This window comes from Protopterus annectens, chromosome 3.part1 (assembly GCF_019279795.1).
Source record: "Protopterus annectens isolate FY-2018-M chromosome 3.part1, PAN1.0, whole genome shotgun sequence".
In the NCBI taxonomy this organism is placed as follows: domain Eukaryota; kingdom Metazoa; phylum Chordata; order Ceratodontiformes; family Protopteridae; genus Protopterus; species Protopterus annectens.
In genome coordinates, this window is record NC_056732.1 from 663,318,280 (window position 1) to 663,344,977 (window position 26,698).

Genomic DNA, 26,698 nt, shown 5'->3' on the forward strand with positions numbered 1-26,698 from the left:
TGGGTTTTCACCTTAAGGTCTACATATCCCTCTGACAAGTCAGGCTGATATAATTAAATGGGCATTCAGTGGCACTAGTGAGGAACCTGACCACACCAATTTAGTAACACATCCCTGAGGTGCCCTCACATCTTAAATGTGGTGACCATCTCCTGCCTGGCCTCAGTATCACCACTGGCACTGATGCCCTAGGTGCATGCCCCTGGCATCCCCATACCCTCCTCCCTGAAAGAGGCAAGCAGATGTTCCTTCATTGCTCTCTTCCAGTCATTGTTAAGTGCTTGGTCCCATAACTGAACATGGGTAGTATGGGTCACAGCATCATTTTTTGCCTGTTTTTTTTTTAATTTATTGGCATTATTTCATAATAAAGTAGTGCTATAACATACAACATAACAGAATGATAGTGCAGGGATGCAAAAGTGAATCTCCAGGGAAATCAAACAACTATTTAAAAATGTGCAAGAGGAGCTCTGAGCCGATGTGTGAACACATCTGCAAACATGACCATTATAAACCAGGTAAGCAACCAAGTTTGCCTTGAAATTTATAATGGCTGAAGACATAGTACTGCAGATGTGATACAACACCCAGAAAACAGTGTTTCTTCCCACACTGGCATGACATGTACTGCTAAGACAGAAGAAGAGCAGAGATGTTCTATAGGGAAGGTTCAATGCCCTGGTGCTTCAGAGGACCTGTAGATTCACATAAGGGGGCTCCCTTTTCATGAATTCATCCACATTTGTGTAATTCACTATAATACAAACAGCATTAAAAGTCATATTAAAATGAATACACTCATTTAAGCAAGACAGTCTGCTGTGATTGTGGTGTTTTCTGCTGAGACAACTGTCTGCAATACTGCATTATTATGACACTTACCCAGGGATTGGGATTTATATCTGAGTAGTCACTATGCTGTATGTGAAGATATAGCGGGGACGGATCCAGCACAGGGCAACCTAGACTGCTGCCCTAACACCTGGGGCTGGCTGGGGATCCTGGGCTGGCCTAAAAAATAAAAAAATAAATAATTAAGTGAGTAAATAAATAAATAAAATAAATAAATAAATAAATAAATAAATAAAATGTGGATTTGTTCCTCTGACTGGAACTCACTACCTCCAGTATGCCAAGGATGATTCTGCCCCAAGATGGAAATCACAAATACAGGTAAATACTGGGAATTACAATTAGTCAGTAATACCAAATCATTATAGTGATTATTCTTGCTCAGAAAATACTTTACCCTTTTTTATTCACCATCTTCCTGGTCCTAGTAGCAACTTCTGGTTAAATGACTTGCTCAAAGTCACAGAGTAGGCAAATGTAGCTACAAAGACTCAAACCATGTTCCCTTGACTACAGGGTGAAGCTCATTAACAGCTTAGAGCCTTAATCCACTGCACTAACAGCCAGATATCTTAACATTTCATTTTCTTCATTTTCTGATAAATCTTTGAGGGTAACAGTCAGTCAATAATGCTAGTCATTTGAGTTTTGCAGCTGTTGTTTGGAAAAGGCATTTCAAGTTAATTAGAGTTCTCTGGCTCTCAAACCTGACAGCTATTAACAATCTGCTTCCTGCAGTCAAACATTTAGGATTGGAATTTTTCCACCCATTTGAATTCTATGTGCCTTTGAGACAGACAGTGTAGACAGAGAGAGGGTTATCCCTGAAAATGAACACTTTGCACAATTAGTTTACCTGATTAGCAATTAGATAGAAAATGGTATTTACATTTTTGGCCTTTGTCTCCAACTCTTGAGTAAAGAAGACAGGAGGTATTTTTGTCCATTCCTTGTAAAATGTGACTTTCTGGCAAATTGTTGTGGACTGTAGTCACTAAATAATGACAGGCATACGTTTCAGACTTGCATCCCACAGAAAATGCTTGCTAATGCTAAGTTTTTTATTCTAGCAACTTTCCTAAGTATATGAGATAAATATGTAATATCTGTGCCTGATTTGGGGTTATTTGTCTCTAATCTAAGATAAGAAGTTGAGACAGCAGTGGGGGCTACAGTAGCTTCCACTGTATGAATTTGATAGTAGTGAGCTGAGATACATTTCTGGTCCATTATATATTACTGACTTTACTTGTTCTCAAGCAGATATCTGAGCTGTACAGTCATGCAAGTGGCTGTGATTGATAACTGTGTGTATGTAAATACTTGCAAACAGCAGTAGCTATGGTATAAAGAAAGAAACTGATTGCAGTAAACAAGAACATCATTATATGAGCCACATTCTTTTGTTATGATCCTTGGGTTCCTTATTTTGTTGACTGGTGACAGTGAGTTTATTATTTTGCTGTGAATAAACTGGACAGTGTGAAATCTACAAGTTTAATGTTAATATTTTATCTAAGAATACATTTTAATTAACCTTGTTTTTTGCAGGCACACAGATATGAAATGAAATGTGTTGAGCTACAACATTCTGTCTGGTACTTGAAGAAAATAACCCTATGAGCTCCTTCTGCATCCAATGGACTGTCCCAAGCAGTTAGCAAATGTAATTGCACATCTGTCTTTTGAATTCCAACACCCTTCACATAGAAGTTAATTAATCCTTCATTACATGCTGTCTGACTGTGAGTCCCAGCACATGCCTTGTAGTTTCTCCCTTTTTTAATTTCTCCAAATCTTCTGGGTTTCTACTACCATGATGGGAATGGACCCCATTTCTAAGTCAAAGTACGATTAAAGTTCATGAAATTAGTATTGTTTCACTTTCTAATGTCAGCCAAATGTGCTCTTCAGCACCTGCAATGTGTCCAGTAATAACTCCTTCTGCAATTCATATGGCGTTACATGTATTGGTAGCATATCTAAATATGATTGTAGGCTCATTTTTACAAGATCCATTACTCCTATTACTATTGGAGCTACCTGGCTATCTTTCTTCCACATTACTCTCGTTTTTGCTTGCAAATCCTGATATTTTATGACTTTGTGTCTCTCTGTATGCAGGACACTGCAGTCACTGGGTGTAGCAATTTCAATGAGCAATGCTACTTTTTGCTTTTCTTGGACCACTATATCTGGTTTCCTATCATCTATCTTTTGAACTATTGGTAATGGATAATCCCATGTGATGTAGACTTCATCATTTTCTGTGATGCGTTGTGGTTCATGTTTCCAGTGTTTTTCAGCCACTTCAGTACCATAATGTTTGCACAATCCCCAGTGCAACAGTCTTGCCACATTATTATGCCTTTGAGTATACAGTACTTTTGCCATTAGTATGTCACAGCCAGCAACAAGATGTGCAACTGTTTCCAATTCTGTTTTACAAAACCTACATTTGTCTGTTTCTCCCACATGTTCGATGGACTTTGTAAACCAATGTGTACGTAGCCCACTATCTCGTGCCGCCAATATTAACCTTTCATCTCTTGGTTTGAATTTGCCTCTCCTTAACCAATCCTGTGTTTGTTCCTGATCAACATGAGGTTGTTTCAAAAGTTTTCTATACTTGCAGCTATATTTATGCATTTTCCACATTTCTTGCCTTCTCAAATGGTCCTTCACCTTATATTCTTTCTTTTGTTTTTTGGCACATTCAGATGCTGCCATGTTTTTATTAACTTGTGGTTTGATTTCCATTCCTGCTTGATGCCAATATGCTTCTGCTAGCCTAAGCAGAGAAGTCATCTTAGATTTATTCTCCTCATGTTTCAAAAATTTCACTACATTTGGGTTTTGTGAGGTCAGCAGATATGTGTGGAGTCCCACGATTGCAGATGTGTACATGTAATCAATTCCAAGGAGCCCCATCTCTCCTTCGGAATGGGGAATATATGATCTTGGTATGCACTGATTTTTATAAATCATTTGGTGAGCATGAAGCAACCTTCTTGTTTTCCTATCTAATCTATCCAACACTTTTTGGGGCCAGTCAGTCACTCCAAAACTATAAGTTAGGACAGGAAGAGCAAATTGGTTTATAGCTTGGATTTTGTTCCCAGATATCAATGCTGTTTTTAGGATTAATTTAAGTCTTCTAAAGTACTCCTTACTAAGTTTTGTTCATATTTGTTCATGTTTTATTGTTGATCCTTCATCAATTCCCAAATATTAATACACTCCCTCTTGCTCAAGTTCTTTTATATCACATTCTTCTCCCAAATGTATGTTTTCTTGGTGCTGCAGTTTTCCTGCTTTACCAAATGACATTCTTGTATCATCTGAAAAAGTTTTGATAACATGAGTTGTACTCTCAGTTCCTCATCTGATGAGCTTTGCAGTTTCAAATCATCAACAAAGAGAAGATGAGAAGTTGTTTTCTAGGGACCAAATTGTAGCCATGGCCTAAGCTGTTAAGTAAACAGCTTTATGGGTTAAGGGCAAGGCAGACTAGCAGCTGTGACAGAGAGTCAATCCCAGAATATCCCTCTTTGAATTTTTACCCCTGGAATAATAATATGTCCTTTATTATGGCTTAATTGCAAAGTGGTCTGCCACTGTTTCATGGTCACTGTAATGAAGTTGATCAGTGTAGGGTGTATCCTATACATTTTTAAGCACTCTTTAATCCATGAATGTATCAAATGCTTTTTTGTAGTCAAGTCCATGCCATACTTAAATTCTACCCTTTTTACAGTTCTCCACTATGACTTTATTTAACAGCAAATAATCCTTTGTTCCATATGACTTTCTTTTATTGCCCTTTTATTCTACTGCCATAATTGACTTTTCCTCTAAATGACTATAGACTCTATCGGCATCAGTTCCTGTATATAGTTTATATATCATCAGAAGGCAAGTTATTCGTCTATCATTTTTAGGGTAGCTTGCAGGTTCACTCTTAAGTAGTAGCATTGTTTTTCCTGTTGTTAGCCAGGTGGTATCTGTTCGGGTACGCATATAAATAGTTGTTACTCATGGCTAAATCTTCATGCAAAGATGTTAATACTTTTAACCAGAAGTTAGGTACTGCATCTAGGCCTGGGGTTTTGTAATTTGAGCCTTTTCTTAACTTTGTTTCAGTCTCTCTGGCTTCATCCCATTTCATATCCTGTACCTTTAAACTTCTTATTGTTTCTTTTACTTCTGGCCATTTAGCATCTTTGTTATGTTCCAGAGGATCTTCATAGATACTTTTCCAAAATGCATCCATTTCTTCTTTTTTGGTGGTCTTTCGATTCCTTTTACCTTGTTTCCAAATTCTCTATAAAACTTTTTTTGGGTCATCAATAAATTGCTTATTTTGTACTTTTCATTTATATTTATCTACATATCTTCTAAGTTTTTCTGCCTATGCTGAGATTTTTAGCTTGTTATATGCAATAGTGCATGACAGATCTTGATCTGTTCTAATACTGTGCATTGCTTTTATCACATCTATATTTCTCTTTCTTCTTTTATACTCTTCTAACAGTGACACTTCTTGTCTTAGTTGCTTTATAGTTTTCTCTGTTTGATACTTCCATGATGGTATTCGATTTCTCCCTTTTCTCTCACTCACTAACCTGTGTTCTTGTGGTAGAACTTTATCAGTTATTAATTTAGTTGCACAGTAATATATCCTGTTTACTTCTGTTATATTGCATGGATCTCCATGGACAGTTCTAATTACTGTGTTCATTTGTTTTATCAAACTTTTAACTTTTTGGGTTTTATTGACCTTTTGCAGTCTGTATCTTTCATTGACCTTAATATGTCTATCTCTATTAAGTCAAGCAACTCTTCTCTTAGCTCATTTTCTTCTAAACTGAGGGCAGATTTTTTGTTTTCCATTCCCTGCTGGCATTCTATAGAAAGTTCTATTGCATCTTTCTGTGGCACATTCTCTTCAATTTTATCCTGTGCCATCTGTTGCTCTGTCATATGAGAACTCACCGGCCTATCACTCCTCAGCATTAACTGTGTCAGAGTTTCCACAGTTTCCTGTGCCTTCCCTTTTTCCCCCAATTTGTTCTTTTATTATTTTGATTTAAGATGACCACAAATAACAGGCACAACATACATAAAAAGTATAAACAAAGTACAAAAAAACATAAACAGTAAAAACATTTTTTATGAAAAAAATTTAAGAATAGATCTATCTAATATATATTATACTGATTAGGTGTGACTGTAGCCCCCTAACTAGGTAGTACTACTGTTCTAAGGTATACACTCGTTTATAATTATACGGTTTGTTGTTTAGAACTTTCTGTTAAGAGATTTTATGCAAGAGAAGTAGAGGCTTGGTACACTATTTGAGTATTTAAAAGTAACAATAAAAGAAAAAAAGAAAGAACTGTATACATTATATACATCATGGATGCCAATTAGAGGTAATTCAAAGGGAATTTCTATTGTTTTTAATGGGTCTATATTAGAGCATCGAAGTTTCAAAACTTCGAATGTTCTAATATCGAACCCTATTCAGTGAAAGCTGAAAACACTGAACATACAGAACAGCAAATTTTTTCCTAGGGAAAAAATTTGCTGTTCCAAAACACATACACACAACACAAGCACACCAAACAATCAGCAATCCACACACGTACACCTAAAATATTACTCCAAACCCTACACTGAACTATACACACACCACTAACTATCCACTTACCTTAACCCAAACCCTAACCCTAAGGTCCGTCACTAGCGCACACTCACCTCAGCCGTGCCCTAACCCTAACTCAACTTCCCCTCCCTAACCCTCACGTCAGGGCCAGCCTTAGCTGAAACGGCACCCTAGGCGAAGTACTGCTCCGGCGCCCCTTAAGCCCCACCCACACCGAACTCAAGGAACACCCCTATTTGAGCCACACCCACTAACTTTGGGATCCTAAAAACAGAGATGGCTAACTTCACGGCACGTATGCAAATGGAGAATAGTTGCGTGACTGCCAAATCATATACCAATGCATTGTACAAGCACGTACACAAATGCATGCATCTCACCATACCCAATAGAACCACAACACTCTCCTCCAAAAAAAGGAAGCCAATCTGGTGGTCCCCTGCCATAAATAAACTCTATAACAGAAGGAGGAAACTGATGTGGAATAAGGTGAAGTCACAAGACTGGAAAAACTCCCTTATCTGCCTCAACAAAAAGTTGAGATCCCTCATCAAATCCTCTAAAGCTAGGTATGAAAACAGAATTGCAGCAGATAGTAAAGACAACCACAAGGCCTTCTATAGTTATGTAAAGAATCTCCACGGTAATACCCAGATTTGCTCTGAGCTACTGCACAATGGTACCTCCTATACTGAGCCAACAGATATTGCCAGTATACTGGCCAACAGATTCAGTGCCAACTTTACCCCCCCCCCCCAAAGGACCAATCACAATACCAGTAGATTGCCAGGCACCCAGTATTACTGCTGCACAGGTTAAAACAGCACTGTCCAATGCCAAGAATACAGCTTCTATGGGACCTGACAATATCCCTGGTTGTGTTCTACATGAACTACAGAATGAACTGGCACCTCACCTGTGTGCCCTGTTCAATCACAGCCTCATCTCAGGCTTTGTCCCTGCCAAATGGCGCACTGCTACAGTCATCCCTCTCCACAAAGGAGGAGCGACTACAGACCCTGGGAACTATCACCCCATTAGCCTGAAGAGTCTAACATGCAAAGCTATGGAACGCATAATCATGGACCTAATAAACAAGGATATAGGGAATCTCCAAACACTGGATCCCACACAGTTTGGTTTTGTGAAGGGTAGATCATGCCTGCTCAACTTGGTTGACTTCTTTGAGACAGTCACCAGACCTTGATCTGGCCAATGCTTTTGATACCATTCCCCAACTCATGAATCATAGAAAAACTCACTAAGCTTGGCATCAACCCCTTATAGCACTAGGTGGGTTGCAAACTGGCTCACAGACTGACGATTAGTCATGAGTGGAGTCCCACAGGGTTCGGTCCTGGGTACTCTCCTGTTTGGTATCTACTTCTCTGTAGTCCAGGCCAACACGAAGGGACTCTGGCTGACAATGTTCACAAACAATTGCAAGTTGGGAGCTATTATTAACTCCGCAAGTGATGTTGACATGCTACAGAATGATCTCACTGTGATCAACAACTGGTGTCAGAACCATAGCCTTAAGCTCAATGCCAAAAAATGTGTTATTCCCTTTGGGAAAAACCCAGTTCCCATGAATTACCACACTGATGGTAGTCCAGTGAGATCTGGGAACACAGATTGACAGCAACCTCTCTTTTAATCACCACATTGCCACTGTGGTCAGAAAGTCCTATGTGGCACAGCTCATTACTAAGGGGTTTTGCATGCAGGAAGAAAGAGATCATTGTCTCCCTCTACTCTTCCCTCATTAAGTCAATCATCGAGTACAATGCCCCATTTGGCATGTACCTTACTAGACACCTGTAACAACTGGAGAGGCCGCAAAACATACCTCACAAAGAGGAGATCCTAGGCCTTAAACACTTGTTCTATATGGACAGACTCAAAAAACTTCCAACTATTCTCTGTCACATATCGCCTACTTAGAGGGAATCTCTGCTCGACTTACAAAGCCATGTATAGTCCAGCTCTGTTAGAAATGCTACATCTAAAAGAAATCCCAATCCCTCCGCACCACACGCTCCAGAGACCTCAACCTCATTATCACAATTAACAGAACATGTTGGAGGGACAGGTTCATAACCCAGAGACTGCCTATGCTATGGAAAAGACTTCCCATACATGTCAAGCAGAGCACCTCGCTGACCCTTTTCAAGAGAAATCTTGATGAGTGGATGGGAAACAGAAAATTCACCCTGGTGATAACTCCAGTGGCTGTACTCAACAGAGGCACTAGGAACTACGGTCAGGTGGCACTATGCCAGGGTAATCTTATGGCTAGGCTTGTAAAGGCCCCAGGGACATTAGCCTAGTACACACCTATGAACCTATAAATCTGTGCCTGCCTTTCCTAGATGTTTGTGTGTGTGTGTAAAACAAATCTCCAAGATTGTGTGTCACAGCTACTTGGGCAGGGACACTAAGTATTGGCTGGACAGAGTGTTGGAGGACTTGGCTTGGAACCCTGGTTAAGGACCCAACTCTTACTGGTCATCTGGAGAAAGAGGGAGAAACTGTGTGCTCTTAGGGGAAATTGCACTTGATGCAAAGAGCGGCATCTGGAAATAGTGTGTGTACTTGTCTTCCTCTCAGGGTATGTCCCCCACTGTTTTCAGTGGTGAGGACTAAGGCTCCTTGATTACTTGTCCAAGGGTGGAACATCACAGTCCTAGGGTTAGCACCTGTCCCACTTTGTGAGGGTCAATCCCTCTTTGGGAAGTTGTGTCCTGCAAAAAAATTGAAAACAAATGGCAAATGTCCGGAGATTTTAAGGACACAATTATTTCCTATATTTTTATGTAATAGCTGCATAAAATAGTTTCTGTGTCTGAAACATCTAAATGTTATAAGAAACAGAATAAGCAACTAAAATGCTACAGGAATAAGTTTTTATTTAGTCAAAAAAGTGAAGTTATACCCTTCATACTGGACATGGCTATGTTTCGCCCTACAAAATCTGACATTTGTACCAAAACTGTTCAACTTTAAGCATTTGAAAAGGTGGCAACCCTACACAGCCCCAATGAAAACATTTTGTGGCAAATGGCTCTGACAGGTGCAGAAATTCAAGGCTAGATTTTTTTCCCCATCATTTGCCCATAGTGGTCCTTTAATGCATTCAGTACTATTTTACAGTGTCCCTGTTTCAGTTAACAGCTAAGCTGCTGTGCATCATCAGCGTTCCTCTTACTTCAATGATAGTCTTATCGCAGTTAGTGTATATACTGGCACAAATGCCTCTTCTACCAAACATCCTATGCCTTTTCCCAAGTGACTTACTAAAACATGTAACACTTAAAGCACTGTTGAAAGGAGATGCCCAACACCGGTCAGCCACAGAATAAATCCAAAGTTTAATAAATGCGATAACCATCCAAAATACATATACATGTATTTTGGATGGTTATCGCATTTATTAAACTTTGGATTTATTCTGTGGCTGACCGGTGTTGGGCATCTCCTTTCAACAGTGCTTTAAGTGTTTCTTGGTTTGTTTTTGCACTGTTTCTTCTATTATTCGTGGTTACTAAAACATGTACTGCATTCAGCCTGGCAGATATTCAGCATTACAAGCCTCAGCAACCACATTATTAAAATCCACACATTTTAGCTACAGTTGAATGTATATACATCTAGACTGAGAAGGACACGACTGACAATTTACCGACCATTGAAATAAATGGAATTACTGACTGCAGCCGAGGATTTGCAGTAGCGAGCACCGCCCATGCCTATGATTAATCCACAATATGTGTACGCCCATAGAGCTGTACATGCTGGAAAGTTTCAAAAGGACTTCTAGTGTAATAAAAACATACACTGGAGAAATCGCCGACTTAAAGCGCAATGACTACAACTAAATACAACCAAAAAGTAACAAAACCCAAGCGAATCCTCCATGGTAGAAGTAGGCGGGGGACTAGAGGATGGACTGAATTTCCAGTGCTAGGACTGGCTTGCTGAATGCACACAGACTTCCACTTAGTTGTTTGTTTCAAAATAAGCGGGATGGGATACATACCACTCTTTAAAAAAAACTTTAAAAACAACTAAAAAAGCTTTACAAATAGATAAAAAATTCACCCGATTTGACAACCCTAGTATGTAGCAGGATTTCGCTTTACAAACTGGGAATTAATTTGAACACCACCCCTACCTGATAGGCATCTAGCTGCTCATAAATATCGTCTGCTTATTACCCATTGTAAGCTTGTGGTTTCTGTGACTGTAAGTGCATTACAGAAGTGGGGGAGGGTGCAAGGCTACAATGGGGCTGGGCGCAATGCTGACAAGTGAAGATTGGGGCTGGGCGCAATGCTGACAAGTGATACAAGTGAAAAGTGAAATTAAGCCCTTTCTAATGCCGGCCTTTACGGTGCCCTAGGCGGTCGCCTAGTTCGCCTATGCCTAAGGCTAGCCATGCCTCACGTCCACACAATCGCACACTTACTTAACCCACGCCCTAACCTCACAAGTACACAATCATACACATACCTAACCCGCATCCTAACCCTAACTAATCTAACCCATACTCAATTGCACACTTACCTGAACCCGACCCGTAACTTTCCACCACAGCGCTGAAAATACCGAACCAACAGAAACGGACAACCAATTTTTTTCCCTAGGAAAAAATTCGGTTTTCTGTTGCTTCGATATTTTCAGCTTTCACTGAATAGGTTCGATATTAGAACATTCAAAGTTTTTAAACTTCGATGTTCTAATATAGACCCATTTTTAATCATTATTTAATTAGTAACTAATAATAATATGGGAAATCTGTATTAACACTAGTAAGGAATTTTCTTCATGAAGTTAGTTTTTTGAAGGTAAAGAAAAAAGTTTTTAATTAGCTAGAATGGAATCAAGTAGATTGCACCAGTAAGTCTGAAAGTAAGAGCTTTTCTTAGTGTTTTTATATGACAATTTATGTGAAAATATGTATTTTACTGCCATCTCCTTGAAATTTTGCCAAGATATCGTAGATTTATTTAACCAATTTTTGGCTACTTAGTATTTAAGTAGGGCACATGTTGTGATTAGGACATGTCTACGTATCCCAAACACTGATTTGGGAGTTATATGAAGGATTGTAGTTTTCTACGAGAAGGTGTTTTTTCATATCCCGTTTTCTCGAGTTTTGTTCTAAGGGAGCACCATAGTTTGTATATAGTTTTACAACTCCAAAATATGTGAAGGATGTCCTTATTTACCAAGAAGCAAAACGGACAGGATAGTACTTTTTTATAAACCTGTTCCTTCCCTTGTCATCCAACTTCAAGTGAATGTTTATACTCATTTCCTGTGGAAGACTCCAAAATATCTTCATATAGCACCTGACCAATTGCTTCCCATTTCAAAATATCTTCATATAGCACCTGACCAATTGCTTCCCGTTTCACTGGTTTTCCCTCAATTTGGAGTTCCATTGCTCTATCATTTTGAGGTGTTTTCTGAATTAGATTTTTTACACTGAATCCTTCACTTTGGAGGTACTCCATAACCTCAGTTCTTCTTTCTTTACCTTCTCTATTACTGATCTCCTTTTCTACTTTTCCTCTTTGTCTTCTTATTTTTTATATTGTAAAGTTTTCCATGTCTGGATTCCTTTGCCTGTATTTCTCTTCAAATATCTTTAGTGCTGCTCTTTATGTATTGATTATTTTGCTTTCTCCTTTGCATAGATATTACACCATATTAACTCTCTTCTTTCCCATGCCCATATTTCTTTTTCAGACTTCTCCTGATCTTCATGTTTCTCCCTACTTTGGGGACTCATTCCATCATGCTGTTATATAACCTGTGTTAGACATTCTCTGCAGGCAGTCCAACTTCTATTTTTTAACTTCTGCTTTACTAATCTGCTTTTCTACATTCTCTCTTTGTGATATTATTTTTTTACTGTGAAATTTTCCATGTCTGGATGCGTTTGCCTGCTTTTCTCTTCAAATATCTTTGGGACTGCCTTATTTATGTTGATTAATTTGGCTTTTGCCTTTGCATAAATATTACACCATATCAAATCTTTCTTTCTTTCCCATGTCCGTATTTTTTTTTATACTTTTCAAAAAATTATAGGTTTTGTTGTTTATATTTTCGCACTTCCTCAGATGCTTCTTTTTCCAAACAGATCAAAGTTTCTTGGTCTATATACTGTTTTTCAAAAATCTGTTGCATTAATGACCACAAATTTTTATTTGAAACTTCTGATAGTCTTTCTTGCAGAAGTATTTTTCTTTTCTCTTATTTCTCTCGTAATCTTTTTGTATATCTTCCATCTGGAAATTCTGGGCTTTTTGCATAATAGTAACAATGCATACTTTCTGGATTTTTAAGTTCTATTAATATTAATGAGTTGTTTAACCAATCAACGCTAAAGAAAGTTTATAAAGGAAGTGAATGTGGAACTAACAGTTGTCTGATGAAGTTTAACAGTTTGTTTAAACGAAAGCGCAAACAAGATATCTCATTTTAAAGAATAAAGGATTTGTGTGATTTTCCAGCATCGTGGGCTTCTTTCATCTAAATTTGCTGCCAGTAGAGTCTGTGAACTGCCATTTTTTATTTTATTTAGTTTTCAGTGTATTTCCTGTTTCTTTTGGAGTATGGTGTCTGGTAGTGTGACGGACACCTCTTTGGCACTATTCCACCAGAGCAGGATCAGCAGGAATCCACAGAAAAAAGTATAGGAAATTTGACTGCCCTAATTTTGCAACTTTCACAAAGACCTGATTTGCTTTATGAATGTTTCAGTACCTTTTCGACCACTGGGAAGAGCTGTTTCTCCAAGTATGGATTTTTTGAATACTCTACTCTGCCTAGCTACAACAGAACAGCACAATTTTAGAGAACAAATGAGTTCTCTTAATAAAAATGACTTATTACAGCCAGCGAAAGATTCCAACAGGTTAGCAGTGAGACCAGCCGATAATAACAATGCCGGAGTAGTTGGTTTGGCCTCAAAAAACAAAATTCCCCAACTTAATGACTGGCTTGATGCTTCCATTTCCTTTTCGTCGAACCAGAGGCAAGCTGAAGCTACAACTGATGGTAAGCTGAATGAATATGATCAAAAACTACTGAAATGTAAAAAACTTCAATTAGAAAATGCTTACCTGAGGGAATGTCTTAGACTGAAAATCATTCCCAAAGGTTTACGACTATGGAAGTATCCTACAGGGCTAGTCTCTGATTCACCTTGCATACAGAAATGCTTAAATTATTTGACATGTTTGGATTTGAACAGCTAGAGTTGTTGATAAAATATAATTATAATGAAATCAATACTCTAAGCAATGCGTTGGCTTTGTTAGATAAAAGTATACGTGATGACATTTCTTTTGATACTTTTAAATATGAATATTCATGTATTTTTAACAGCATTGACCATTACATAGACCACCTTAAAAAGGGAAAGACTAATAAACTAAACAGGGACCTGAATGACTATGCTAATGGGTTGGCATACCCAAAACCACCAGCTTCCCAGTTTAAATGCAAAAATTATTAAGTTTGTTCAAAGAAACCATCCTTCTGATAACTTAAGGCAAAACACTGAGTGTGCACCGGAAATTGATGTAGAAAGTGGTGAGGAGTCCCTAAACTCTTACTTAGAATATGTTGGTCCAAGAAGGTCAGAAAGACTTAGAAACAAAAATGAGCCCCAATTTAGGAAAGGTGCACAAGGTGATTACCAAGAGATGGGTTTTCAAGGGGCCAGGCCCAAGAGGAGGAATTGGAGGACATAAATGTAGCAGTGGATTTACCCCCACTGACTTTGGTCCCACTTGTTTGCTTCAAGGGGGAGAAGATGATTTTCACGAATTAGTAAACGATGACCACACCATTGTTTTTAATAATCAGAAAGACTTTAAAGTTTACAATTACTCTGATGTGAACATTGACACAGATGTAGCAAATTTATTAGCTAGAGGCATGACGTTCGTGCCAACAAGATCTTTTGATTTCACTACAACTGTTACAGACATGAAATTGTTTTTGAGAAAGGTGAATTTTTCCTTGTTGTATCATGACAATTTGCACAGAACTAGTGACAACATATGGAATATTAGTTCGATTCACAACCCCCCCCATCCACCCCAAACTCGCCTTGTATGAGAAATTATGTGAAATAGATCTTAAAAGTTTGCAGAAACACAAGAATACACATCATATGAATAATTTAAATGAAAGTGAGTTAACTGTTTTAGAGTTCCTGCAAAGAGAAAAAATAAGGGTTATGAAATGTGACGAGGGGGGAGGGGTGGTTATCTTGGGAGTGGAGATGTATCAAAGAAAAATGCAGGAGGTTTGAACACTGATACATATAAAAAGGGTCTATATTAGATGAACGAAAGTTCATCTTAGCGAACGCTCACATGAGCAAATATCCAGGTACTCAAAACTGCAATTGTTGGGGGCTGCACCCCCCACCCCCACCCCCTAAATATATATTCCAACTCCGAGATCGCACTACAGTCAGGAAAGGGCAAATATTCCCATCTTTACTGTACCACGATCTTGCAATTGTGGTTTCGAGTTCCGCAATATTCGCTCATGTGAGCGTTCACTAAGATGAACTTTCGTTCATCTAATCTAGACCCTATAAAAACGCCTCATTGAACGGAGCATACAGAAGGATTCACTCACAGTTAAGTGATATTTTCATTTAAAGGAGAATAGACATTCACCTTTACAACTATTTGAACATTATTGCACCTAGAGTACCTGTGTTCTTCGGCATCCCTAAAATTCACAAGGGTCTGTCTAACCCTCCTATGAGACCACTTGTGGACGGTAGGGATTCCATCACTTCATCCTGTGCCCAATATCTGGACTATGAACTTAAGAAAATTATAGAGAAGGAACCACAGATTTGTAAGGATTCCTGGAGTTTCCTAGCACAGGTGAATGAAATTGTCTATGACGTCAATGACACTTTGGTGACCATTGACGTCAAAGACCTTTATATCGTCATTCCCCAAGACACTGGCTTGGAATGGGTGAACGAGATGCTCTTAGAACACAAGGTAACCCATGACACTACTGCTTTAATCTCTGAACTTTTAGAACTGGTCCTCAGTAATAATTTTATTACTTTTGACAACAATTATTACTTACAGAGCAGAGGGGTGGCCATGGGCTCACCATGTGGCGGGGCTTTCACCAATGTTGTAATGGCGCACTGAAAGAAGAAGTGCATGTTCCAGTCAGGACATTTCCCAAAAATTAGGTTATATCTCTGATTCCAGGATGATATATGCCTAATTTGGAAGGGTTCTAGTAGGGAATTTAGAATTTTTTGACTTACATAAATGAAACTACCACTTTCCTTCAATTCACATGGAAGTACAGCACTCAATCCATTGACTACTTGGATATTTCATTAAGCAAAGATCTTTCCAATAATAGATATGTGGCCCGAATCTTTAGGAAGGAAACTTACCCCAATTCCTTCCTTCAGTTTAGTAGCTCACACCCGTTTCATCAAAAGAGGTCGGTCGTCAAGGGGCAACTAGTTTGAGCTGCCCAGATGACCACCTCTTTTGAAGACTTTCTTGACAAGTGTGATTTTCTATGTTCCATGTTCCTCAAAAGGGCCTATCCAGTGAAATTAATCGAGGAATTAGTGGAAGAAGTTAAAACCAAAAGACTGAAGTATCATTTTAAGCCAATACTAGACAAGCAACATACACTTGTAGATTTGATAGACTCTCATAAAGAAGTGGTTCTTAATGAGTCTAGTTCTCAGAATTTTAGCCCTAATGAAACAAAATAAGTTTAATCAGATTTTACTAAAGCACTTGTCATTACTTATAGTAAGGAGGCCCAAGTTTTAAGATTAATCTTTGAAAAAAAACTGGCCCATATTACTGGAAGATTCCAACATGAGGCAATATGTGGGGCATAAACCCACGATCATATATAGGAAGGGGCCTAATTTTAAGAACCTACTTAAAATAAAGCAGGGAGTTGAGTTACGAGGGGGACAAGGAATGACCAAATGTTGGGCATGTTCCTGGTGCCACAAGGTTCAAGTGGCTAACAGTTTTATAGTTAGAGACACAATATAGTACGTGAACAGTAAATACAGTTGTTATTCCAAAGCAGTAGTTTATTTGGCATCCTGCTCTTCCTGACAGTGTTTCTACATTGGTAAAATGGAAAGGAAACTCTGGCAGAGAATTTATGAGCATGAATATGCTGTAAAGAGACAAAATCAGAACAATGTCTTGGCTAAACACATTAATTGTAACGGTGAACACAAGTTTAGCTCCATGGCTATAGATTCAATACTTATACAGGATAACAAGCCTTGGGACTCCTTTTAGAGATAAAAGAGCTCAGGTGGCAAATCTGCTTACAGGCAGATAGTTGGCTAGGTCTGAATGAGCGTAGCTCAATAGCCCCTGTGTTGAAGTTAAAAGGTCTTGAAAGGAAAAAATTTAAGGTAGTATCAGTTAGTTAAAACTTATTTACATATATGCATTTTATTTTATACAAAGTTTTTTATTTGATGCAAGTATATTTTACATATTTTCAAATATTTATTATATTTAACCCATTGTATTTGCATATATTTATAAAAGCTGAAATGGCTTAGTAGTAATTTACTGTGGCAATGGTGTGCGGGGCCCTGGGTTTGAGACTTGCAAGATAGGTGTAGTTAGTCATTTTGGTACTTATGTATTATCGCAATCAGATTTTTGCGGTTGCGATAATACACATGCTGGCTTGAAAACAATTGTGGGAAACACAATAAGTTGTTACTTTATGTGTTTAGTTTCACTTACATTCATAAAGAGAATCAATCATGGAAATCTTCTTCCTGTTTTGCGTGCATTACAGATGCATGCTTCAATTGCCAGGGCTGGTTTCTTACTGATGAAAGCACTACTTGTACTGTTAAGAAGCAATGCTGAGAAGAAAAAAACAGACTGCTGGAAAATGCTTTCTGGTGAACTCTTTCTTTCTCAAATGGTAAACTATTTCTTTATCAAACATATGTAACAGAAAACTTGCAAGATGTAAAGCTTTGCAGAACTGATGGTGGATGATGTTAACAGGTGTTTGGGACTTGAATAGTTGACGGCACTGTTTTGGTCTTCTGTAGTGATGGGCATGTATTACGGCTGAAAAGATGTGGACTGCTACATTTTTATAAGTCAATACATGGTTTGCATAATTCCAGCTTTCATTCTTCTGGGCCTTTATCCTTGTTTCTTGTATGCATAGCTTCAAAATGCACTAATTCACATTATTTCAGCACTACTGGTATACTTCCGCTGTGGTGCAGCGGTGGCGTTGTTGCCTCACAGCAAGAGGTTCTCCCATTCGATTCTCGGCTTGGGTTGGGAGTGCCTTCTGTGTGGAGTCTGCACGTCCTCCCCGCGGTCGAGTGGGCATTCGAAAGACATGCGTTGAATTGGTGTGCCTTCGTTGAAGGTTGGGCGTCAGGCTGGCAACTCAACACCATAAAAACCAACTGCCAATCATTAGCGGACCGGAGTTCCACTGTGGTGACCCTTAACCGGGAAAAGCCGAAAGACAAACATTTCAGCACTACAGGTAATATTTTAACATCGGGACGCACACGGTATTATGAAAACATGGCATGCTGCCCGTAAAGTGCATACGTAAACCGCAACATTAATTTCCACATTTTTAATGATAACCCTGTCTAAAACAACATTCACTGTGAAAGAAAACACAGTAATTCACATTATTACAGCATTACTGTTTACATTTGAACATCGGGAAGCAACTGGTATTAATGTGAAAATCTTCTCACCTCCCCAAAACAGTATGTGGACTGGCAACAGTAAATTGTTTCAAGGTGTACACACACACAGGTGTGTGTATGTATGTGTGTGTGTGTGTGTGTGTGTGTGTGTGTGTGTGTGTGTGTGTGTGTGTGTGTCTGTGTGTGTGTGATCACACAAACACTATGGAAGAAAGGCCTAGCAATCTACTACTGTTCTCTACTTAACTAGTAAACTCTTCTTATAGCAGTGGATGTTAAAGGGGTTGCTACGGAATCAGCTGTTACTCATAAGCATAGATGGATAGACGATGTTACAAATAATAATTCCTAAGTCTCAGTGAGGTTCTTCTGTTGACAGTGTTAGCCCCATAAGTTTAACTTGTTTATTATGTAATGTTTTAAGCATTCTATTTACTATATGCTAGAGGAGGGCATTAAGAAGGACATAGATATCTACCAGCATAGCTTTATATTTGGCTGCTCCTCTTTGACCAATTTGATAAGTTTTTAATCAAATATTACTAGCTCCCTGGATGGGGGCCTTGAGCCTGATGTTATTTACCTTGATTTTGCCAAGGCGTTCAACTCAGCATTACGTGCTGGGCTTACAGGTTCATTGATATGTAATTAAGCTAATGACCACTGAGGCATTTTAAGACTAGCCATGCATCCCACTTCTCTGACAAGTGGTGGTATCCTTGGTAAGTGTCTGCAGAGGCCTGGAAGATGAACCATTTACAGGTTGACTGTGTCCATTAGAGACACAGGTGCCACACAAAGGATGAATTTCCTGTTTCCCATCCAATTGTCCAACTTACACTTGAATTGAGTTAGGGAGGAACTCTGCTTCATATGGATGAAGAGACTGTTCCACACAGGCAGGGTAGTCTCTGACATATACACCTGTCTGTCCATCAGGTCCTATTTATATCACAGGCAAGGTTTAAGTCTTTAGAACAGGTAATTTTGGTGCTTTTTTTCAGATCTATCAGAGTATGATCTAATGATGTCTTGTATGCAGGGTATATATCTCCCATCAACAGCCTGTAAAGCTTAGATGTGGTCTGCACAAGACATATTATTTATGCTATGCCCTTTACTCTTTTAATGAGGAACCTTTGTGGATGTTGCAGCTGTTGGATGGGCCTGGTTAGGTACATACCAAAGGGGGCATTGTAATCAATGATAGTTCTAATGAATGCCGAATACAGTGAACAATAACCTCCATGGACCTCGATGATGTACCTTTGTTTATAAACTGCACAGCATAGAATGATTTCCTCACAACAGTAGACATGTGATGGCCAAAGACAAGATTACTGTCTACTTGTTTCCGCAAGTCCCTGACTGCTGGATCAACTCTTAGGGGAGTTTTGTCAATATGATAGTTACAAGCGATGGCCGACTTCCCAAAGGATACTATTATGCATTACTTGGCATTTAGTTTTATTCCATGGCAGTTAGCTGTCTGTGTCAGCCCTTCTTGGAAAACAGTAGTGTCAGTGGGGGATTCTATGACTGCTCCTAATTTGCAATTGTCTGCAAATTTGGTCAGCCACAGGCCCTTGCTGCTGGCCTTGACTTCAGAGAAGTTGATGCCAAAAAGGAGCAGCCCCACTGCCACACAAATGAAACTTGTACTTTGTGCCTTTGAGGTAAACACCTTAACCATTATGCCAACCCCAACACTTATGTATTATGTTGAGTCGAAACACCTTAATGTTAATCATCTACTACAAGATGGGTGTCTATGGTTGGAGGGCAGAAAATGTAAGGTTAAAGTTAGGAACTGTTTTACTGAATCTAAACAAATTTCTGCTGATGTTACCTAGGAATCCATTTTGGGGCCTTTGGTTTTGGTTTATTTATGTCGGGATTTCAAAAAAGTAAAAGTTGATGAGTAAATCTGCTGATGATACAAGGTGGGTGGTATCATCACAAACAGTAGGGATCACAAAATTCTTCAAGACTTTTTAGATCAACTTATGTATTGGTCATCTTTAAATGTTATACCTTTTAATATAATGAAATGCATGGTGATGTATTTTGGCAACAATAATTATGAATACCCTTATGCATTAGATAATCATACATTGACTAGTTAAGTTGTCTTAGAGACTTAGGGATAATTCACTATTTCCCAAATGTTTACTGTGATCAAATGACAAAAAAATCCTTTCCGTCCATAAGCCAAACAAAACAGCTGGCTACTGCCTACACTCTAAATGCATGGCAAAAACTTAATCCCAATAACAGTCATGTCTTCACCAAATAATCAAACTTTCAAGTCTTCATTTAAAAGTTTCCTATCTATTATTTGCTATGGTCATATGTTACACCAGGCTAGCACCTCTCTCCTAATGTACACCACCACCTGCCTTACTCTAAAATGCTTCCTCTTACCCTTATCTCTACTCCTCCTTCCTTTTCTGTGTCCTCTGTCTCTATGCTTTACTCTAATAAAACCTTTCTATGCTGTCCAGTCCATGTCAACAAATAGGTTCAGAGATGTATATTAGGCTAATGACCACTAGGGTCATTATAAGCCTAACCTCGCAACCCAAATGTGACCCACAAATTTGGTTTATATAAGGAGTGATTTACTAACTGCCTGTGTCCATCAGAGACATAGTATCTGCCTACATCCTTACTAACACTCTTTTTACAGATACTTACCCACTGTTTCCTTTCTTTTAATTAATTTGTGAGGAAAGTAATTCCTGTATGATGAAATATGCAGGATATTCTGTTAATTGACAAAACTGTACATTGAATAATTGTTAAAAAGACAGCCTGTACTTGTAAAAAATGTCTTAAGCATCAATATGATGGAGCTCTCCTCCCTAGGCCTCCTCTGAAAAAGGGCTTTTGCCCAGTCAGACTTTTCCAGTACACAAATAATCAATCAATCAATCAATCAATCAATCAATCAATCAATCAATCATTGTTTAAAATATGCTGAACACCTAATGGCAATACTTAGAAAGTGCTATGGTATTGTTAGTAACATCCTTTGTTGCCTGTCTAACAGGGCAAATATGTGCTAATTCCACTTCTTAAGGCATTTTTGTCAGACCAGTTTTAGAATATTGCAGTTCTTTCTGACTGTTCAGTTCTTCTCACTTAATGAAACTAGAAAGAATACAGCTCACCTATGCTAGACAGATTACAGGGGAAAAGCATGTTATGTACAGGGAAAGACTAGAACATCCTTCACTTTTTTCAGCTGGTTACAGATTAGTTCAAGGTGATCAAATGTTGCTCTATAAAACTCAGAAAGACGAAGTCCTTGCAGTTTTGGGTATTAGTTTTCAACTACATATTTTTTTCCAAGAAATCGTAATTTGTTTTTGTCCCTCAGTTCTGATACTCTGTCCTTGGTTCCTTGCAGAGCTTGCAAAGTTTGGAACATGCTACCCTTGCATGTTAGAAGTGCTGTCCATATTGTGTTTAAAAAATCTGTTTATGTGATGATTGGTTTGGATGTAGGGTTTAAGAGCCTGGTTCATCTCTCAGCAAACTTTTAATGTCTCCTAGTTGGTCCTGAGTTTATTTACAACACTGAACAAACAATAACACTGTTTTGGCACAATGTGACTTTTAAATCAAATCTGGCAGTGAATAGTGTGCAAGGAGACTTGAGAAGTTAAAAAAAAAAGACAATTCTGGGGACAAATAAAACAGACAATTTATGCAAATGACAAGAGGGATTTGAAGATGGGATCTAATTGTAAGAGTCTGATGTTGGAATAGACTGAAATAATGTGAAAAAAAATTGTCATAATTATATAAGAATTTGAGCAAAATGCTGACAGAGCTACTAAAGGTTCATAAATGTTTAGTGAAAGTCCACCTAAATGACTGGTAGTATTCAACAGAGGGTACTGCATAGAGCTTCATCAAGTTTTGAAGCCACTTGTAAGGACAAAACCAGGATATTTGCAACATGCAGATCAGTTCCTTCAAAACTTAGAAATACTGGTAAGGTCTGGAGCTTTCAGTTAGTGACATTTAACATTAATCCTTTATATATAAATGTCATGAGTGAACAGGGGCTAGAAGCAATTAAATGGCTTTATCACAGGATATCCGGTTCGAAAAACAGTTTCACTGAAATGTTAATTTTATTATATTTGCACCACTATACAGCATGTTTTATTTTGGTGGACAGTATTTTTTTCATATCTGGGACAAACACCTAGGGATATAGCAAATTTTTACAAACCATGCAAGTGCATACTTGGTGCATATGGAGGGAGATATATTTTTTAAATCAACCCATAGTCTCACTATATAAAATATGATGGAAACTGTCTAGGTCTCTTTGAACAGAAAAATTAGAGTAAAAAGGATTGCTTGAGATTGTAGTGTGCTGTTGGGCGTGTTAATGAGTGTAAGACATGGGGTTTCCGTTAATCTTTGTGGAGAGGCAAACAAGATAACACTGGATTTGCTAGGATTAATTGAATATGTGTTAATGCAGGTGTACTCCTGTCAGGAATTAAAATCTGACTATAGTGACTGTTGTGGGTCAAAGAAAGAAATGTGGCTTTTAAGCAGCAAGATTGCATCAACATACATAGCAATATTTAGAGAAGAGAAGTCAATGGCAAAATCATTTATGAAAAGGAAGAGCACTAGTGACCCTAACACAAATCCCTGTTATATTCTGTAGATAAATATACTTAAGTCAGATGTATTTATGCTCATGCTAACCAGAAAACGTTGATTTGGCAAATAGTTTCTAAATTAAGATATTGTGGTTGTGACTTATCCCAGAGCTGAAAGTCTACAGCTTGACTATAAGAGGGAATGATTTACTGCCTGAAATGCTCATGGTATGTCTCTAAGCACAGAGCAACTGAGTGATACTGTGGATTAAGGCCAGTCTGTAACAGAAACAATAAATCCAAGCAAATTAGAAACAAGAACAACCAACACAGCTAAAATGATAAAACTTTTAATGGAAAGTAAGCGTTTTCATGCCAACTGTTTTATCATTTTAGCTGTATTGGCTAGTCTTGTTTTGTATTTTGCTATGTCTCTAAGCATCCCAGTGTGAGAAAGCTGTCATTTATGCTACAGTAGATTTTACCTTTTGTGATGTATAAAGTAGTTAGTACCAAAGTTTTTCCATACCATAGGTATCACACAAAAGGCAATTATTTGTTGACAGGTTTTATATATTTTAGTTAGTAGACATTAACTGATTATTGTCTTGAAGCCTCTTGGGAAAGACAGAGAAGCTACTTTGGAAGTGTCATGACTTTTGTATTTTAATGGACTTGGAACAATGTAATTAGTGACAGAGACTGAAGATGAACATCAGTTGTTTACATATTAGGACAGCAGCCATGTGAAGAAAGGAAGGATGCTGTTTATAATATTTTACACCAAATTGCCTGTCAAGTTTATTCAAGAGATCCTGCACTTCTCTGGCTGAAACTTCTTTAAAATTAAAAGTTGGGTTAATTTCTGCCAAAGGGTATTATCTAGTACTTCTAACATACCAGCGCCTGGCTGATTGTATGAAAAGTATTTTTTTGATTTCTGAATATGTCTAAGGAGGCATCTAGTTACTGTTTATATCTTCTAGCAAAGCTGGCTTGACAAATGTCAAGAGGAAGACTTTGAAGACTTTGATAGCGCTGGATTGGTGAAGAAGATCATCAATGTTTTAATGCCTTTCTAGAATGACTTGGGCAAGGGAACCTAAAGCTTCTTACCTATATTTGATGTATGCAACACTGGCATACCTCTCAGCCTTTTGGCATTAAAACGTTTAGCATTAAAGACTTCCAAGATGGCTACAGAAAAAGCAGCACGATGATTACAGTTCTCCCACTGTGTAATCTGGGACATTAAAAGCCAGAAGAATTTTGAGTCTGGGTCAAATTCAGCTGCTGGCCAGTTATTATGTTGTATGGATGCCAGCAGAGAAGAAGTGTTGTAAAAGTAAGAGAAAATCAACTAGAAAAGGTGAAGACATAGCTTTGATTGGGAAAACATTTTGCAGCTGTTCAGCAAAAAACTGTTCACTTTTTGGCTTTATTACAGGAGATTACTTCCAGTAATTTAGAACACCAAAATATATCAAATGCACAGAGAGATGTTTAAAAATAAGTGAGACACTGAGGAAATATATAAAATAAAGTGACAAAAGTGAAAAACACTACAGTACTACAATGGAGTGACACTCACAGAATCCACAGGCAAAGATACCCCAACAAGGAAGAAGTCTTTTGATAAACACAAGTGAAACTACTCAACTATTTTCCAGTCTGATGATTCCTTATTTAGGGTGTCTTTGCTTGTTCATAGGTTCATAGGTTCATACTAGGCTATCTGCCCTAGGGCATTTATAAGCCTAGCCAGAGTGTGTTTGGCTTTTGCCACCCATTTTAAATTAATTTTGCTATGCCCTTTTTTGAGGTTAGTATACTGTGCCTCTGTCTAACAGTGACACAGAAGTGATACCCGGGGTAAACCTACGATCTCCCATCCACTCATCAAGATTCCTCTTGAAGAGAGTCAATGAGGGACTCTGCCTAACCTGGACTGGGATTTTATTCCAGAGTGAAGGGAGCCTCTGGGTTATGAATCTGTCCCTCCAGCATATCCTATTTATTTCAGTGCTGAGGTTCAAGTCTCGAGCGTAGCTCGATGGGATTTGGATTTTCTGAGGTGCAGCATGTCCATTAATTCCGGGTTGGACATGGCTTTATACGTCAGGCACAGATCGCCTCTGAGCAGGAGGTATGCCACTGAGTAGAGCTGGAGTTTCTTTAACTGGGCAGCATATGGCATCTGTTTGAGCCCTATGATCCTCTTGGTGAGGTACTTTTAGGGTCTTTCCAGTTGCTGCAGGTGTCTGGTAAGGTATATCCCAAAAGGGGCATTGTACTCAATTATGGGCCTGATGAGGGATGAGTAAAGAGGCACAATGACCTCCCCTGATCTAGATGTGAATCCCTTCATGATTAGGTGGGCTATATAAAATGTTTTTCTAACCACTTTGGCCACGTGGTTGTCAAATGAGAGATTGCTATCAACTTGGGTCCCCAGGTCCCTAATTACTTCTTCTGTACTTAATGGATTACCACCTATGTGGTAATTTGTGGGCACTTTGTTTTTGCCAAAGGGGATGACTATACACTTTTTGGCATTTAGCTTGAGGCCATGGCTCTGGCACCAGTTGTCTGTTTCTATGAAGCCCTTTTGGAGGATGCTTGTGTCAGCTAGAGAGTCGAAATGACAAAAGGATGGAAAAACGAAAGAAGTTTTAAATAGCTATTCAGATGAATGGATAAAATTGCAGAAATTAGGGACTGAAAAGCAGAAAAGACTGAATGAATATGAGATTTCTCAAAAATAATAGGAATAGAATATGAAGCATGCAATGAAATCCTGATATTTTCTACTATACCAGAGAAGCTGAAAAGAATAGATTATATTAATATTATTAAAGTACTAATAAAACACTAGTCTGATATTCCACAGCAGGATCTGTTAACTGAGAAGGAATATCATGTGTATGCTCCAAATCTGGCCATGAGAAAGCAGTGAAGACTCATATTAGTAAAGATGAAATCATGCGATCATTTCAGCAGAAGTAACTGCTTCTTTCAAAACTATGGCAGTAGGGAAAGGTATTAAAAATTAGGGACATCAGAATGTTTGTGGACACTGCTTATTCACTGTACACCAGGCAGAAGAGAAACAAGTTTATATTTGCAATCAGGGTTGTTGAAAGGCAGGTACAGAGATTCAAGTTACTGTAGCCAGTTGTCTTCAGAATATAGTTTCCTAGAAGATCAAAGACATTTTTAGATGCAGAAAAGCTAATGATTAAATAAAATGTTTAGATAGCAAATAGTGAGCCAGAAAGCTGAAGAGGATACTGCTTCTTATTATTTTGATAATAAGAAAGACATAGAAAGATGCTACTAGTGAAACACTTTACAATGGTCCAAAAATGCTTAAGTGACAAAAAAGCCCAGGAAATGACCAGAAGAATTAGCAGTACAGTGTGAAATTAGTGAATAAATGGAAGAAATGTAAAGCATAATTCCCATTAGATGTATTTTACACACACAAACTGTGGTTCTGCAAAGAAAAGTGGCTGAAAAAGATTGGAAGTTTGTCGACTATATTAAATTCATGGAGGGACTCTAAAGTATAAACCCAGCTTTATGCAATTAATGTTTAGAAAGGCACTGAAGGGACTGAAGATGTAACTGCAAGTAAATTTTTTTGTCATTATTTGTATATTAAATGTAATTATATACATTGTATGTTTTATAGCAGTTTTATACAATGTGCAGTCTGTAGTATTTAAATATAAGGTGTGGGAAGTTTTATTAGTGGCTGCTATAAATGTTAATGATACTGAA

General features: G+C 38.2%; 1 protein-coding gene across 1 annotated transcript in view; it reads right to left on the bottom strand.

Moving 5' to 3' along the window:
* The window catches only part of CYRIB (CYFIP related Rac1 interactor B), a gene marked incomplete in the record, with an annotated part of 1,384,994 nt that overhangs the window by 972,124 nt on the left and 386,172 nt on the right, over window positions 1-26,698 (bottom strand). Inside the window, 1 exon segment of the mRNA XM_044066242.1 lies at window positions 886-1,014.